Raw genomic sequence first — 18,042 nt, forward strand, 5'->3', positions numbered from 1 at the left:
CCGGTCGCTTCGTAGCGACCGAGCGGGACGAGCCCTCGGTCGCTACGTAGCGACCGAGCTTTGGCCCGAGCTCGGTCGCTACGTAGCGACCGATCGGGACGATCGCTCGGTCACTACGTAGCGACCGAGCTTTGGCCCGAGCTCGGTCGCTACGTAGCGACCGAGCGGGACGATCGCTCGGTCGCTATGTAGCGACCGAGCTTTGGCTCGAGTTCGGTCGCTACGTAGCGATTGAGCGGGACGATCGCTCGGTCGCTACGTAGCGACCGAGCTTTGGCTCGAGCTCGGTCGCTACGTAGCAACCGAGCGGGACGATCGCTCGGTCGCTACGTAGCGACCGAGCTTGGCTCGGGCTCGGTTGCTACGTAGCGACCAAGCGAGACGGATGCTTGGTCGCTACGTAGCGACCGAGCGAGACGGACGCTCGGTCGCTACGTAGCGACCGAGCTTGGCTCGAGCTCGGTCGCTACGTAGCGACCGAGCGGGACGAACGCTTGGTCGCTACGTAGCAACCGAGCAAGACGGATGCTCGGTCGCTACGTAGCGACCGAGCTGTGTGCATGCTTGGTCGCCGCGTATCGATCGAGCTTGGCTTGTCAGCGGTCAGATTTCCATACTCGAGCTTGTCCGCGGCCGATTTGGATACATGTCCGTTGCCTTCGGACAATCGGTATTTAGTGGTTCGATTGAGATTTGGACGATATTTTACTGCAAGGCTGTTCGTAAAGATACCTTTACGAAGATTACTTTTCGTAAAAACGGTTATGCTGACTTTTACGGACTTTCAGGCATTGATTCCGTCGTGACCGATTTTGACCCCAACAATGATCAGCTTAGATGGAAGCTATGTGCCTAGATCAAATGAAGATGCAATGCTACATGAAGACTGGAAGGAATCAGTAGGTGATGAAGCTAATGCCATGATAAAGAATGATACTTGGTTTGAAAGTGAACTGCCAAAAGGAAAGAAGGCAGTAACTAGCAAGTGGATATTCACTATCAAGTACAAGCCTGATGGGACTATTGAGAGAAAGAAGACAAGACTGGTGGCTAGAGGATACACTCAAACATATGGGGAAGACTACATTGACACCTTTGCGCCTGTTGCTAAGCTCCATACAATAAGAATTGTATTATCTCTGGCTGTGAATCTTGAGTGGGAGCTTTGGCAGATGGATGTGAAGAATGCCTTTCTTCAAGGAGAGCTAGAAGATGAAGTGTATATGCATCCACCACCAGGCCTAGGGCATCTTGTGAAACCTGGAAATGTGTTGAGACTCAAGAAGGCTATCTATGGGTTGAAACAATCTCCTAGAGCATGGTACAACAAGCTGAGCACTACTTTAAATGGGCGTGGATTCAAGAAATTAGAATTGGATCATACTCTCTTCACACTTACTTCACCCTCAGGTATCATTTGCCTACTTGTGTATGTTGATGATATCATTATAAAGCTGGTATAAAAGCCACCAAGGAGTTTTTAAAATCTGTATTTGAAATTAAAGACTTAAGAGAAATGAAATACTTCCTTGGAACTGAGTTGTGTAGATCTAAGGAAGGATTGTTCATTTCCCAAAGGAAGTATACACTTGATCTTTTGAAAGATGCAGGTATACAAGGAGATAAGACAGCAAGGATGCCTCTTGAAGATGGATACAAGGTTCCACGTGAGGGGGAGATTGAAGATAGCAAGGTCTTTCATGATCCAAAGCTATACAGGAAGCTAGTAGGGAAGCTCATCTACCTTACCATCACACGTCCGGATATATGCTTTGCTGTGAATCAAGTGAGCCAGCATATGCAAGTTCCAAAGGAGCATCATTGGCGAATGGTGGAGAGACTCCTCTTGTATCTGAACGGTACATCAGGCCTTGGAGTTTGGATGGGATGCAGCAAGAGTACTGAAGTGGTGGGCTATTGTGATGCTGATTGGGCAGGAGATAGAGCAAACAGAAGATCAACTACCGGCTATTGTACATTCATTGGAGGTAATCTTGTGACATGGAAGAGCAAGAAGCAGAAAGTAGTATCTTGTTCAAGTGTTGAAGCTGAGTATAGGGCAATGCTGAAGCTAACAAATGAGTTGGTGTGGATAAAAGGGATCTTGAAACACTTGGAGATAGAGCAAGCTACACCAATGACTATGCATTGCGACAACCAAGCAGCTATACACATTGCAACCAACTCAGTGTTCCATGAGAGAACCAAGCACATTGAAGTAGACTGCCACAAGGTGAGGCAGATGATCGTTTTGGGAGTAATCTTGCCATGCTATACAAGGAGTGAGGATCAGTTAGCGGATGTATTCACCAAGGCAGCAAGACAAAAGACAATGGAGTCCATACACATCAGGTTAGGACTCATTGATCTTTCACCCATAGAATAGTCCCCTGATCATGAGGTCTTTACTCTTTTTCCCTAATCAAAGTTTTGTCCCAAATGGGTTTTATTTGGTAAGGTTTTTAATGAGGAAGATCTCATGGTCCTTCCAAGCTTAACTTGTTCCACATGGTTAAGCTTCAGGGGGAGTGTTGAAATGAGGTGATGCAACTATGTGATATGAAGCTAGAGAAGGTTAGAGGCTTGAGGATGAAGTTAGGGATGTGAGTGTACGGACAAGCCGTACAATGTGGCCGTACAATGTGGCCGTACAAGGTAAAGAAGAAGTTACCATGACCGTTTAACCAAGGAGGGAGTAAACAGATCATTCTTACCTTCTACTATGCTCTACTTGGATCAGACCGTTGAGAGAGCTTGAGGAGCGCATCTGACAGGCTGTGACAGACTGTCAGCATCCTAGTCAAAGATCCAAGATGCTTCACACGCGGGAAGAAGCTCATTGGGTGCTTTATGATATGCGCTCCTCTCTTAGTTGACTACACATGCTTTAGCTTATCTTTAAACCTTGTAAACCCTAAGCTCTCATACTATATAAGTTGTAACCTCATCAGATTAATGATTAACGAGATTGAATCACTCTTTCTCTACTCTCTCTCTAGTTTAAATCTCAAAGTCTCTTAATCACTCTCAAACTATGATACTCGTTTAAATCTTTCACTAAACTCCTCTTTAATCTTTCTTAATCTCTCAATACCTTCTCAAATCTCTAAAATCTCAAGTGATTCACCCTGGTTTGATTGGAACGACGAAGAAGCTGTGCTATTCCCAAACTGGGAAACTGGAATCACCTGATTTGAAAGTGGGATAACTTCTTCTTGCCAACTCCTATGAGATTTATTCAACTTCCTGGTGATTCTCCACCACTTTATGTATTCAAATCAAGCTTCTCACAAAGTGATTCATCCTGGTTTGATTGGAACGACGAAGAAGCTGTGCTATTCCCAAACTGGGAAACTGGAATCACCTGATTTGAAAGTGGGATAACTTCTTTTCGCCAACTCCTATGAGATTTATTCAAATTCCTGGTGATTCTCCACAACTTTATGTATCCAAATCAAGCTTCTCACAAAGTGAATCATCTTGGTTTGATGGGAACGACGATGAAGCTGTGCTATTCCCAAACTGGAAAACTGGAATCACCTGATTTGAAAGTGGGATAACTTCTTCATCCCAACTCCTATGAGATTTATTCAACTTCCTGGTGATTCTACACCACTTAATGTATCCAAATCAAGCTTCTCACAAAGTGATTCATCCTGGTTTGACTGGAACGACGTTGAAGCTGTGTTATTCCCAAACTGGGAAACTTGAATCACCTGATTTGAAAGTGGGATAACTTCTTCATCCCAACTCCTATGAGATTTATTCAACTTCCTGGTGATTCTCCACCACTTTATGTATCCAAATCAAGCTTCTTACAAAGATATTCATCCTGGTTTGATTGGAACGACGAAGAAGCTGTGCTATTCCCAAACTGGGAAACTGGAATCACCTGATTTGAAAGTGGAATAACTTCTTCTTGCCAACTCCTATGAGATTTATTCAATTTCATGGTGATTCTCCACCACTTTATGTATCCAAATCAAGCTTCTTACAAAGTGATTCATCCTGGTTTGATTGGAACGACGAAGAAGCTGTTCTATTCCCAAACTGGGAAACTGGAATCACCTGATTTGAAAGTGGGATAACTTCTTCATCCCAACTCCTATGAGATTTATTCTACTTCCTGGAGATTCTCCACCACTTTATGTATTCAAATCAAGCTTCTCACAAAGTGAATCATCCTGGTTTGATTGGAACTACGAAGAAGTTGTCCTATTCCCTAACTAGGAAACTGGAATCACCTTATTTGAAAGTGGGATAACTTCTTCTTGCCAACTCCTATGAGATTTATTCAACTTTCTGGAGATTCTCCACCACTTTATGTATCCAAATAAAGCTTCTCACAAAGTGATTAATCATGGTTTGATTGGAACGACGAAGAAGCTGTGCTATTCCAAAACTGGGAAACTGGAATCACCTGATTTGAAAGTGGGATAACTTCTTCATCCCAACTCCTATGAGATTTATTCAACTTCCTGGTGATTCTCCACCACTTTATGTATCCAAATCAAGCTTCTCACAAAGTGATTCATCCTTGTTTGATTGTAACGTTGATGAAGCTGTGGAATTCCCAAACTGGGAAACTGGAATCACCTGATTTGAAAGTGGGATAACTTCTTCATCCCAACTCCTATGAGATTTATTCAACTTCCTGAAGATTCTCCACCACTTTATGTATCCAAATCAAGCTTCTCACAAAATGATTCATCCTGGTTTGATTGGAACGACGAAGAAGCTGTGCTATTTCCAAACTGGGAAACTGGAATCACCTGATTTGAAAGTGGGATAACTTCTTCTTGCCAACTCCTATGAAATTTATTCAACATCCTGGTGATTCTCCTCAACTTTATGTCTCCAAATCAAGCTTCTCACAAAGAGATTCATCCTGGTTTGATTGGAACGACGATGAAGCTGTCTTATTCCCAAAGTGGGAAACTGGAATCACCTGATTTGAAAGTGGGATAACTTCTTCATCCCAACTCCTATGAGATTTATTCAACACTGGGAAACTGGAATCACCTTGAAAGTGGGATAATTTCTTCTTGCCAACTCCTATAAGATTTATTCAACTTCCTGGTGATTCTCCACCACTTTATGTATCCAAATCAAGCTTCTCACAAAGTGATTTATCCTGGTTTGACTGGAACGACGATGAAGCTGTGCTATTCCCAAACTGGGAAACTTGAATCACCTGATTTGAAAGTGGGATAACTTCTTCATCCCAACTCCTATGAGATTTATTCAACTTCCTGGTCATTCTCCACCACTTTATATATCCAAATCAAGCTTCTCACAAAGTGAATCATCTTGGTTTGATGGGAACGACGATGAAGCTGTCTTATTCCCAAACTGGAAAACTGGAATCACCTGATTTGAAAGTGGGATAACTTCTTCATCCCAACTCCTATGAGATTTATTCAACTTCTTGGTGATTCTACACCACTTAATGTATCCAAATCAAGCTTCTCACAAAGTGATTTATCCTGGTTTGACTGGAACGACGTTGAAGCTGTGTTATTCCCAAACTGGGAAACTTGAATCACCTGATTTGAAAGTGGGATAACTTCTTCATCCCAACTCCTATGAGATTTATTCAACTTCCTGGTGATTCTCCACCACTTTATGTATCCAAATCAAGCTTCTTACAAAGAGATTCATCCTGGTTTGATTGGAACGACGAAGAAGCGGTGCTATTCCCAAACTGGGAAACTGGAATCACCTGATTTGAAAGTGGGATAACTTCTTCTTGCCAACTCCTATGAGATTTATTCAACTTCCTGGAGATTCTCCACCACTTTATGTATCCAAATCAAGCTTCTGACAAAGTGATTCATCCTGGTTTGATTGGAACGACGAAGAAGCTGTCCTATTCCCAAACTGGGAAACTGGAATCACCTGATTTGAAAGTGGGATAACTTCTTCATCCCAACTCCTATGAGATTTATTCTACTTCCTGGAGATTCTCCACCACTTTATGTATTCAAATCAAGCTTCTCACAAAGTGAATCATCCTGGTTTGATTGGAACGACGAAGAAGTTGTCCTATTCCCTAACTAGGAAACTGGAATCACCTTATTTGAAAGTGGGATAACTTCTTCTTGCCAACTCCTATGAGATTTATTCAACTTTCTGGAGATTCTCCACCACTTTATGTATCCAAATAAAGCTTCTCACAAAGTGATTAATCCTGGTTTGATTGGAACGACGAAGAAGCTGTGCTATTCCAAAACTGGGAAACTGGAATCACCTTATTTGAAAGTGGGATAACTTCTTCATCCCAACTCCTATGAGATTTATTCAACTTCCTGGTGATTCTCCACCACTTTATGTATCCAAATCAAGCTTCTCACAAAGTGATTCATCCTTGTTTGATTGTAACATTGATGAAGCTGTGGAATTCCCAAACTGGGAAACTGGAATCACCTGATTTGAAAGTGGGATAACTTCTTCATCCCAACTCCTATGAGATTTATTCAACTTCCTGAAGATTCTCCACCACTTTATGTATCCAAATCAAGCTTCTCACAAAATGATTCATCCTGGTTTGATTGGAACGACGAAGAAGCTGTGCTATTTCCAAACTGGGAAACTGGAATCACCTGATTTGAAAGTGGGATAACTTCTTCTTGCCAACTCCTATGATATTTATTCAACATCCTGGTGATTCTCCTCAACTTTATGTCTCCAAATCAAGCTTCTCACAAAGAGATTCATCCTGGTTTGATTGGAACGGCCAAGAAGCTGTCCTATTCCCAAACTGGGAAACTGGAATCACCTGATTTTAAAGTGGGATAACTTCTTCTTGCCAACTCCTATGAGATTTATTCAACTTCCTGGTGATTCTTCACCACTTTATGTATCCAAATCAAGCTTCACACACAGTGATTCATCCCGGTTTAATTGGAACGACGATGAAGCTGTGCTATTCCCAAACTGGGAAACTGGAATCACCTGATTTGGAAGTGGGATAACTTCTTCTTGCCAACTCCTATGAGAATTATTCAACTTCCTGGTCATTCCCCACAACTTTATGTGTCCAAATCAAGCTTCTCACAAATGGATTAATCCTGGTTTGATTGGAACGACGATGAAGCTGTCTTATTCCCAAACTGGGAAACTGGAATCACCTGATTTGAAAGTGGGATAACTTCTTCATCCCAACTCCTATGAGATTTATTCTACTTCCTGGAGATTCTCCACCACTTTATGTATTCAAATCAAGCTTCTCACAAAGTGATTCATCCTGGTTTGATTGGAACGACGATGAAGCTGTGCTATTCCCAAACTGGGAAACTGGAATCACCTGATTTGAAAGTGGGATAACTTCTTCTTGCCAACTCCTATGAGATTTATTCAACCTCCTGGTGATTCTCCACCACTTTATGTATTCAAATCAAGCTTCTCACAAAGTGATTCACCCTGGTTTGATTGGAACGACGAAGAAGCTGTGCTATTCCCAAACTGGGAAACTGGAATCACCTGATTTGAATGTGGGATAACTTCTTCTTGCCAACTCCTATGAGATTTATTCAACTTCCTGGTGATTCTCCACCACTTTATGTATTCAAATCAAGCTTCTCACAAAGTGATTCATCCTGGTTTGATTGGAACGACGAAGAAGCTGTGCTATTCCCAAACTGGGAAACTGGAATCACCTGATTTGAAAGTGGGATAACTTCTTTTCGCCGACTCCTATGAGATTTATTCAAATTACTGGTGATTCTCCACAACTTTATGTATCCAAATCAAGCTTCTCACAAAGTGAATCATCTTGGTTTGATGGGAACGACGATAAAGCTGTGCTATTCCCAAACTGGAAAACTGGAATCACCTGATTTGAAAGTGGGATAACTTCTTCATCCCAACTCCTATGAGATTTATTCAACTTCCTGGTGATTCTACACCACTTAATGTATCCAAATCAAGCTTCTCACAAAGTGATTCATCCTGGTTTGACAGGAACGACGTTGAAGCTGTGTTATTCCCAAACTGGGAAACTTGAATCACCTGATTTGAAAGTGGGATAACTTCTTCATCCCAACTCCTATGAGATTTATTCAACTTCCGGGTGATTCTACACCACTTTATGTATCCAAATCAAGCTTCTTACAAAGAGATTCATCCTGGTTTGATTGGAACGACGAAGAAGCGGTGCTATTCCCAAACTGGGAAACTGGAATCACCTGATTTGAAAGTGGGATAACTTCTTCTTGCCAACTCCTATGAGATTTATTCAACTTCCTGGAGATTCTCCACCACTTTATGTATCCAAATCAAGCTTCTGACAAAGTGATTCATCCTGGTTTGATTGGAACGACGAAGAAGCTGTCCTATTCCCAAACTGGGAAACTGGAATCACCTGATTTGAAAGTGGGATAACTTCTTCATCCCAACTCCTATGAGATTTATTCTACTTCCTGGAGATTCTCCACCACTTTATGTATTCAAATCAAGCTTCTCACAAAGTGAATCATCCTGGTTTGATTGGAACGACGAAGAAATTGTCCTATTCCCTAACTAGGAAACTGGAATCACCTTGTTTGAAAGTGGGATAACTTCTTCTTGCCAACTCCTATGAGATTTATTCAACTTTCTGGAGATTCTCCACCACTTTATGTATCCAAATAAAGCTTCTCACAAAGTGATTAATCCTGGTTTTATTGGAACGACGAAGAAGCTGTGCTATTCCAAAACTGGGAAACTGGAATCACCTGATTTGAAAGTGGGATAACTTCTTCATCCCAACTCCTATGAGATTTATTCAACTTCCTGGTGATTCTCCACCACTTTATGTATCCAAATCAAGCTTCACACACAGTGATTCATCCCGGTTTAATTGAAACGACGATGAAGCTGTGCTATTCCCAAACTGGGAAACTGGAATCACCTGATTTGGAAGTGGGATAACTTCTTCTTGCCAACTCCTATGAGAATTATTCAACTTCCTGGTCATTCCCCACCACTTTATGTGTCCAAATCAAGCTTCTCACAAATGGATTAATCCTGGTTTGATTGGAACGACGATGAAGCTGTCTTATTCCCAAACTGGGAAACTGGAATCACCTGATTTGAAAGTGGGATAACTTCTTCATCCCAACTCCTATGAGATTTATTCTACTTCCTGGAGATTCTTCACCACTTTATGTATTCAAATCAAGCTTCTCACAAAGTGATTCATCCTGGTTTGATTGGAACGACGATGAAGCTGTGCTATTCCCAAACTGGGAAACTGGAATCACCTGATTTGAAAGTGGGATAACTTCTTCTTGCCAACTCCTATGAGATTTATTCAACCTCCTGGTGATTCTCCACCACTTTATGTATTCAAATCAAGCTTCTCACAAAGTGATTCATCCTGGTTTGATTGGAACGACGATGAAGTTGTGTTATTCCCAAACTGGGAAACTAGAATCACCTGATTTGAAAGTGGGATAACTTCTTCTTGCCAACTCCTATGAGATTTATTCAACTTCCTGGTGATTCTCCACCACTTTATGTATCCAAATCAAGCTTCTCACAAAGTGATTCATCCTGGTTTGATTGGAACGACGAAGAAGCTGTCCTATTCCCAAACTGGGAAACTGGAATCACCTGATTTGAAAGTGGGATAACTTCTTCATCCCAACTCCTATGAGATTTATTCAACACTGGGAAACTGGAATCACCTGATTTGAAAGTGGGATAATTTCTTCTTGCCAACTCCTATAAGATTTATTCAACTTCCTGGTGATTCTCCACCACTTTATGTATCCAAATCAAGCTTCTCACAAAGTGATTCATCCTGGTTTGACTGGAACGACGATGAAGCTGTGCTATTCCCAAACTGGGAAACTTGAATCACCTCATTTGAAAGTGGGATAACTTCTTCATCCCAACTCCTATGAGATTTATTCAACTTCCTGGTCATTCTCCACCACTTTATGTATCCAAATCAAGCTTCTCACAAAGTGAATCATCTTGGTTTGATGGGAACGACGATGAAGCTGTCCTATTCCCAAACTGGAAAACTGGAATCACCTGATTTGAAAGTGGGATAACTTCTTCATCCCAACTCCTATGAGATTTATTCAACTTCCAGGTGATTCTACACCACTTAATGTATCCAAATCAAGCTTCTCTCAAAGTGATTCATCCTGGTTTGATTGGAACGACGAAGAAGCTGTGATATTCCCAAACTGGGAAACTGGAATCACCTGATTTGAAAGTGGAATAACTTCTTCATCCCAACTCCTATGAGATTTTTTCAACTTCCTGGTGATTCTCCACCACTTTATGTACCCAAATCAAGCTTCTTACAAAGAGATTCATCCTAGTTTGATTGGAACAACGAAGGAGCTGTGCAATTCCCAAACTAGGAAACTGGAATCACCTGTTTTGAAAGTGGAATAACTTCTTCTTGCCAACTCCTATGAGATTTTTTCAACTTCCTGGAGATTCTCCACCACTTTATGTATCCAAATCAAGCTTCTTACCAAGATATTCATCCTAGTTTGATTGGAACGACGAAGAAGCTGTCCTACAAACTGGGAAACTGGAATCACCTGATTTGAAAGTGGATAACTTCTTCATCCCAACTCCTATGAGATTTATTCTACTTCCTGGAGATTCTCCACCACTTTATGTATTCAAATCAAGCTTCTCACAAAGTAGATCATCTGGTTTGATTGGAACGACGAAGAAGTTGTCCATTCCCTAACTAGGAAACTGGAATCCTTATTTGAAAGTGGATAACTTCTTCTTGCCAACTCCTATGAGATTTATTCAAATTTCTGTAGATTCTCCACCACTTTATGTATCCAAATAAAGCTTCTCACAAAGTGATTAATCCTGGTTTGATTGGAACGACGAAGAAGCTGTGCTATTCAAAACTGGGAAACTGGAATCACCTGATTTGAAAGTGGGATAACTTCTTCATCCCAACTCCTATGAGATTTATTCAACTTCCTGGTGATTCTTCCACCACTTTATGTATCCAAATCAAGCTTCTCACAAAGTGATTCATCCTTGTTTGATTTGTAACGTTGATGAAGCTGTGGAATTCCCAAACTGGGAAACTGGAATCACTGATGATTTGAAAGTGGGATAACTTCTTCATCCCAACTCCTATGAGATTTATTCAACTTCCTGAAGATTCTCCACCACTTTATGTATCCAAATCAAGCTTCTCACAAAATGATTCATCCTGGTTTGATTGGAACGACGAAGAAGCTGTGCTATTGCCAAACTGGGAAACTGGAATCACCTGATTTGAAAGTGGGATAACTTCTTCTTGCCAACTCCTATGAAATTTATTCAACATCCTGGTGATTCTCCTCAACTTTATGTCTCCAAATCAAGCTTCTCACAAAGAGATTCATCCTGGTTTGATTGGTACGGCGAAGAAGCTGTCCTATTCCCAAACTGGGAAACTGGAATCACCTGATTTTAAAGTGGGATAACTTCTTCTTGCCAACTCCTATGAGATTTATTCAACTTCCTGGTGATTCTTCACCACTTTATGTATCCAAATCAAGCTTTACACACAGTGATTCATCCCGGTTTAATTGGAACGACGATGAAGCTGCTATTCCCAAACTGGGAAATGGAATCACCTGATTTGGAAGTGGGATAACTTCTTCTTGCCAACTCCTATGAGAATTATTCAACTTCCTGGTCTTCCCACCACTTTATGTGTCCAAATCAAGCTTCTCACAAATGGATTAATCCTGGTTTGATTGGAACGACGCGATGAAGCTGTCTTATTCCCAAACTGGGAAACTGGAATCACCTGATTTGAAAGTGGGATAACTTCTTCATCCCAACTCCTATGAGATTTATTCTACTTCCTGGAGATTCTCCACCACTTTATGTATTCAAATCAAGCTTCTCACAAAGTGATTCATCCTGGTTTGATTGGAACGACGATGAAGCTGTGCTATTCCCAACTGGGAAACTGGAATCACCTGATTTGAAAGTGGGATAACTTCTTCTTGCCAACTCCTATGAGATTTATTCAACCTCCTGGTGATTCTCCACCACTTTATGTATTAAAATCAAGCTTCTCACAAAGTGATTCATCCTGGTTTGATTGGAACGACGATGAAGTTGAAGTTGTGTATTCCCAAACGGGAAAACTGAATCACCTGATTTGAAAGTGGGAGATAACTTCTTCTTGCCAATCCTATGAGATTTATTCAACTTCCTGGTGATTCTCCACCACTTTATGTATCCAAATCATGCTTCTCACAAAGTGATTCATCCTGGTTTGATTGGAACGACGAAGAAGCTGTCCTATTCCCAAACTGGGAAACTGGAATCACCTGATTTGAAAGTGGGATAACTTCTTCATCCCAACTCCTATGAGATTTATTCAACACTGGGAAACTGGAATCACCTGATTTGAAAAGTGGGATAATTTCTTCTTGCCAACTCCTATAAGATTTATTCAACTTCCTGGTGATTCTCCACCACTTTATGTATCCAAATCAAGCTTCTCACAAAGTGATTCATCCTGGTTTGACTGGAACGACGATGAAGCTGTGCTACTCCCAAACTGGGAAACTTGAATCACCTGCTTTGAAAGTGGGATAACTTCTTCATCCCAACTCCTATGAGATTTATTCAACTTCCTGGTCATTCTCCACCACTTTATGTATCCAAATCAAGCTTCTCACAAAGTGATTCATCCTGGTTTGATTTGAACGACGATGAAGCTGTGCTATTCCCAAACTGGGAAACTGGAATCACCTGATTTGAAAGTGGGATAACTTCTTCATGCCAACTCCTATGTGATTTATTCAACTTCCTTGTGATTCTCCCCCACTTTATGTATCCAAATCAAGCTGCTCACAAAGTGATTCATCCTGGTTTGATTGGAACGACTAAGAAGCGGTGCTATTCCCAAACTGGTAAATTGGAATCACCTGATTTGAAAGTGGGATAACTTCTTCTTGCCAACTCCTATGAGATTTATTCAACTTCCTGGAGATTCTCCACCACTTTATGTATCCAAATCAAGCTTCTGACAAAGTGATTCATCCTGGTTTGATTGGAACGACGAAGAAGCTGTCCTATTCCCAACTGGGAAACTGGAATCACCTGATTTGAAAGTGGGATACTTCTTCATCCAAATCCTATGAGATTTATTCTACTTCCTGGAGATTCTCCACCACTTTATGTATTCAAGTCAAGCTTCTCCAAAGTGAATCATCCTGGTTTGATTGGAACGACGAAGAAGTTGTCCTATTCTAACTAGGAGCGAAATGGAATCAACTTATTTGAAAGTGGGATAACTTCTTCTTGCCCAACTCCTATGAGATTTATTCAACTTTCTGGAGATTCTCCACCACTTTATGTATCCAAATAAAGCTTCTCACAAAGTGATTAATCCTGGTTTGATTGGAACGAAGAAGAAGCTGTGCTATTCCCAACTGGGAAACTGGAATCACCTGATTTGAAAGTGGGATAACTTCTTCATCCCAACTCCTATGAGATTTATTCAACTCCTGGTGATTCTCCACCACTTTATGTATCCAAATCAAGCTTCTCACAAAGTGATTCATCCTTGTTTGATTGTAACGTTGATGAAGCTGTGGAATTCCCAAACTGGGAAACTGGAATCACCTGATTTGAAAGTGGGATAACTTCTTCATCCAACTCCTATGAGGATTATTTCAACTTCCTGGTGATTCTCCACCACTTTATGTATCCAAATCAAGCTTCTCACAAAATGATTCATCCTGGTTTGATTGGAACGACGAAGAAGCTGTGCTATTCCCAAACTGGGAAACTAGAAACACCTGATTTGAAAGTGGGATAACTTCTTCTTGCCAACTCCTATGAAATTTATCCAACATCCTGGTGATTCTCCGCCACTTTATGTCTCCAAATCAAGCTTCTCACAAAGAGATTCATCCTGGTTTGATTGGAACGGCGAAGAAGCTGTCCTATTCCCAAACTGGGAAACTGGAATCACCTGATTTTAAAGTGGGATAACTTCTTCTTGCCAACTCCTATGAGATTTATTCAACTTCCTGGTGATTCTTCACCACTTTATGTATCCAAATCAAGCTTCTCACAAAGTGAATCATCTTGGTTTGATGGGAACGACGATGAAGCTGTGCTATTCCCAAACTGGAAAACTGGAATCACCTGATTTGAAAGTCGGATAATGATGTTAGGAGTTTTCAAGGCTCCTAAGACAAATGTTATAGTATAAAAGATTGTCGAACCAGTTCTGAGGGATATCAAAGCACTGAGAATGCAAGTACTCACTTAATCTAAGTGCAACCAATGATTTAAATGGGTTTTAAACTACTACTAAACTAGAAAGCAATAACAGAATGATACTTTCTTGACTAAGGGAAAAGAGAACTCATGGGCATAGGGATTAGACCTTGGGTGATCAAGTATCGAACTAAGGATGGCAATTGATCAATCAAACTATCAACCTTAAGCCTAGACACAATTCTAAGCAAGCTCTATGTCTAGATGAATGCTCATTTGCTAACATATCTCAAACATCAAATGTCTTTGGTTGAATAATATGAAAGCAAATCATTACTAACAAGTCTATTAGCTATCTTAGCATCTTTAACAAACAAATGTCTTGGCAAAGTATACTAAAAGCCTAGGAGAGTTGTCTCAGCATTTCATCAAACACCTTTTGGGTGGGAAATGTCTATTGATCAACTTTTGAGTGGCCAAACTCAGAAGATGCATTATGAATACTCTACTAGCAAGGAACAAGAATGATCTACACTAAAACATCCTAGAACTAACCTAATCACCTTAATCTCCCTACCCCTGAATTCAAAGGTGATTACTCACTAATCTCCATGATTCCTCTTAAACCCATATTGGATTTCAGATTAATCATGTAAAGAAATAGATAAGAAATCAACACAAGAACATAACAATCAAAATCCAAGAGATGAACTTCTCAAGAGAGTTTTTGTGTATTTCTCCAAGATCCAAAAATAATCTGCCTGGTGGCTACAAAAGATGTTTAAAACATAGGGTTTTCCAAGTGCAAAACGTCCAAAATAAATTGCAAAAAGGTCCTTAAGAAATCGTGATTTTCGGCAGCAAAATAACGCGGAGCGACTTGCAGGTGTCGCTCCGGGAAGTCGCTCCAGGGGCGATTTTTGGTGTCTCCAGGCGAGAGGTCGCGAGCGACTTTGGTGTGTCGCTCCAACGGGTCGCTCTGGATCGGGAGCGACCTTGGTAGGTCGCTCTGAGACGGTCGCTCCAGGGTCATCTAAGACTGGTGTCGGAGTAAGTATGAGAACGCGAGCGACTTCATGGCGTCGCTTTAGGAAGTTCGCTCTGAGAAGTGGGACACAGCGACTTCGTGATGTCGCTCCGGGAGGTCGCTCCCATGCTCGGTTCGTCCAATGGTCACCTTTTCACCTCTTTTGAGCTCCAAATACCTCATGTGGTACTCCAGTACCTAATAGAGACTCAGTATGCAAAATGCAACGTAAAAAACATGTTCCATCCTAATCTATATGATGAAAATGCTCATGGATGAATGATAATAAACATGTAATTATGCAAGATATCAACTCCCCAAACTTGTTCTTTTACTTGTTCAACAAGTGAAACTTTCTAGAACTCATAGGGAGAGAGTTTGAAGGAGGGAGAGCACATAGCCAAAGAAACACAACTAGCACACTCTCTTATTACACTCTCGCTTCTCTAGGCCTATCTCAACTCTTTTTTGCTCTTACACTCATCATCAAGCATCCACACATTCAAATCAACCAACTCTCACAGTCATTAAGCACAAAACATTAGGTGAATTCTTGCAAATGGTCAGTTTGGTTCCAAATCATTTGGTTGGGTTAAGGGAAGGCTTTTATTCAAGTGAGTCAAGAGGTTCAAAATATATGGATCTTTAAGGTGGTTTCTCTCGAAACAAGTAGCCTTGACATGCACATAATATATCTAAGAAGGGATCATTCATGCATACAATGCTCAATCTCCATTGTTCTACCCCTTTCCCAAACATACAATTACACAATCATTCCCAAATGTCAAACCCAACTCACATCTCTCCACCAAAAGATCCTAAGAAACTTTAACTCCTTCTCTTTGAAATCTACAAGGGATTTTCTACAACCTCAAAAACATTTCTTAGGATCCTAACAACTTTGCTAGCTCCTTTTTTTCTTTCTTTTCTCTTTTTTTTCTTTTTCTTTTTTTTTTTTTTTTTTTTTTTTTTTTTTTTTTTTTTTTTTTAGGTGGGGGCCAAACTTTCATAACTTAGCTTGAGGTTATCTACTTATCCCAATAAGACAATTCACTTAAACACAAAGAGTCATTTCTTTTCCTTTTTCATTCGCTCCCAAATTATAATCACAAACACTCATCCCCCACTTATAGCTAGACAATAGAGTGCCCCAATCTAGCAAGAATGAAGATCAAGCATTGTCGTTTCTTCCGATACTCACAACATTAGCACATGTAAGACTTTCCGAAGAAGGCCTCACTCATCAAACAATGAAAGCTTAAAAGGAGGGAGGGATTTGGAGTTTAGGAGTGGTCTACCACTAGAGTTTGTCAAAATAAGATTGGCAAAGGATGTGACAACTCAAGTGTGGTATAGCCATGACTCAGTACACAAGGGACCATGAGCAAGAAGCATTAAGTTTCGTTCAGTCAAATAAGGTTGTAGTTGGCTTCAAAGACTGCGTTTCAGCAATCAACAAGTTTCAGGAAGAGTTTTCAACGCTCGAAACATACAAGTCTTTTTGAGAGGTGCAAAGTTACTCAGGGTGCAACATAGTGGTCTTTACAAGGCATTCAAAATCATTGCTCCCAATGCAAAAGTGAATGCAACCTATATGCTCTAGACTCTCCTAAAATACAAATGATGCAAAACTAAATGATTGATTTTTTTTTTATATGCAAATAGGTATGCAATGCATGACTCAATGAAACACACATCAAAGCAAACATGATCAACTACTTGGTACCTCCCCCAAACTTGAGTTACACAGTCTCTGTTGTTGTCAAGTAGAGAGAGAGATACCGAAAAGAAGACTAATATGCAAAAATGAAATGGTATATACAGGGGAGTTGGTGGGTTACTTCTATGGGGAATGAGTAAGGGAGATGATCCCTCCTCGTCGTCCTCATGTGGTAACTCTTCAAGGTGCTCATCAGCAGGGAGTGTCCATCTCTTCAATGTAGAAGGCTTGACCCGAACACAGTTGGTTTCTCATTTTCCTCTTGATGTCAAAGTGGAGGATTTTCTATTTACCCAAATGGAGATCAACTCGTCTTCCTTCAATTAACAATAGCTCCTGCTGTAGCTAAGAATGGTCTTCCTAGAATCAATGGATCTTGAGCCTCCTCACCATCTCAAGCACCACAAAATCTGTAGGTATCTATACCTTCCAATCTTCACAGGGAGGTCCTCTAAGATGCCCACAGGATACTTCACTGAACGATCAGCTAATACCAGAGAGAGTCTACACTTCTTGTACTCAGTGAATCCAATTTCTTTGCAACAGACAAAGGCATCAACGCTGACACTAGTCCAAATCGCAGAGACATTTCTCAATACCATAGTCCAAGAGCACAAGGTAGTGTGAAGCTTCCTGGATCCTCTAATTTCTCTGGAACATCAAGCCTCTGGATGATGGCATTGCACTCATGGGTAAGAATCATCATGCCTTCCATCTCCTTCTTCTTTGCAGCTACAACATCTTTCAGGAACTTGCTGTATTGAGGAATCAACATGAAAGCATCGATGATGGGCATTGCAACCTGAGCTTCACTCATTTGCTTCTCAAACAGAGCCTTGTACTTCTCTAGCAGCTGCTTCTTGAATCTACCAGGGAATGGAAATTTGGGTTCATAAGGAAGAGAAACAAAAGAACTTTCACTTGCTGGAGTAACAACCTCACCATCCTTTACTGTCTTCTTCTCTTCCCCAACCTTTCCTTTACCTTTGGCTGCCACTATCTTCTCCAAGATCTCGTCATTGATCTTCTCATCAACAATCACCACTTCATCATCTATGTTGATGGCAACCCCCTCACCTAGTTTTTC

The 18,042-nt window shown here is 40.9% G+C and overlaps 1 long non-coding RNA gene across 2 annotated transcripts; it reads right to left on the minus strand.

Moving 5' to 3' along the window:
- Nucleotides 1-8,093: 8,093 nt before the first annotated feature.
- LOC117129693 lies at nt 8,094-9,060 on the minus strand. 2 transcript variants are annotated; one of them, XR_004453317.1, is made up of 2 exons: nt 8,715-9,060; nt 8,094-8,186 (listed from the first exon to the last, which is right to left on the minus strand). It is a non-coding gene; the product is annotated as an uncharacterized LOC117129693 (long non-coding RNA). The 2 variants fall into 2 exon arrangements; XR_004453316.1 differs by lacking the exon at nt 8,094-8,186 and adding an exon at nt 8,253-8,362.
- Between the last annotated feature and the right edge of the window lie 8,982 nt (nt 9,061-18,042).

Source organism: Brassica rapa, unplaced genomic scaffold (genome assembly GCF_000309985.2).
Source record: "Brassica rapa cultivar Chiifu-401-42 unplaced genomic scaffold, CAAS_Brap_v3.01 Scaffold0059, whole genome shotgun sequence".
NCBI classification, from domain to species: Eukaryota; Viridiplantae; Streptophyta; class Magnoliopsida; order Brassicales; family Brassicaceae; genus Brassica; species Brassica rapa.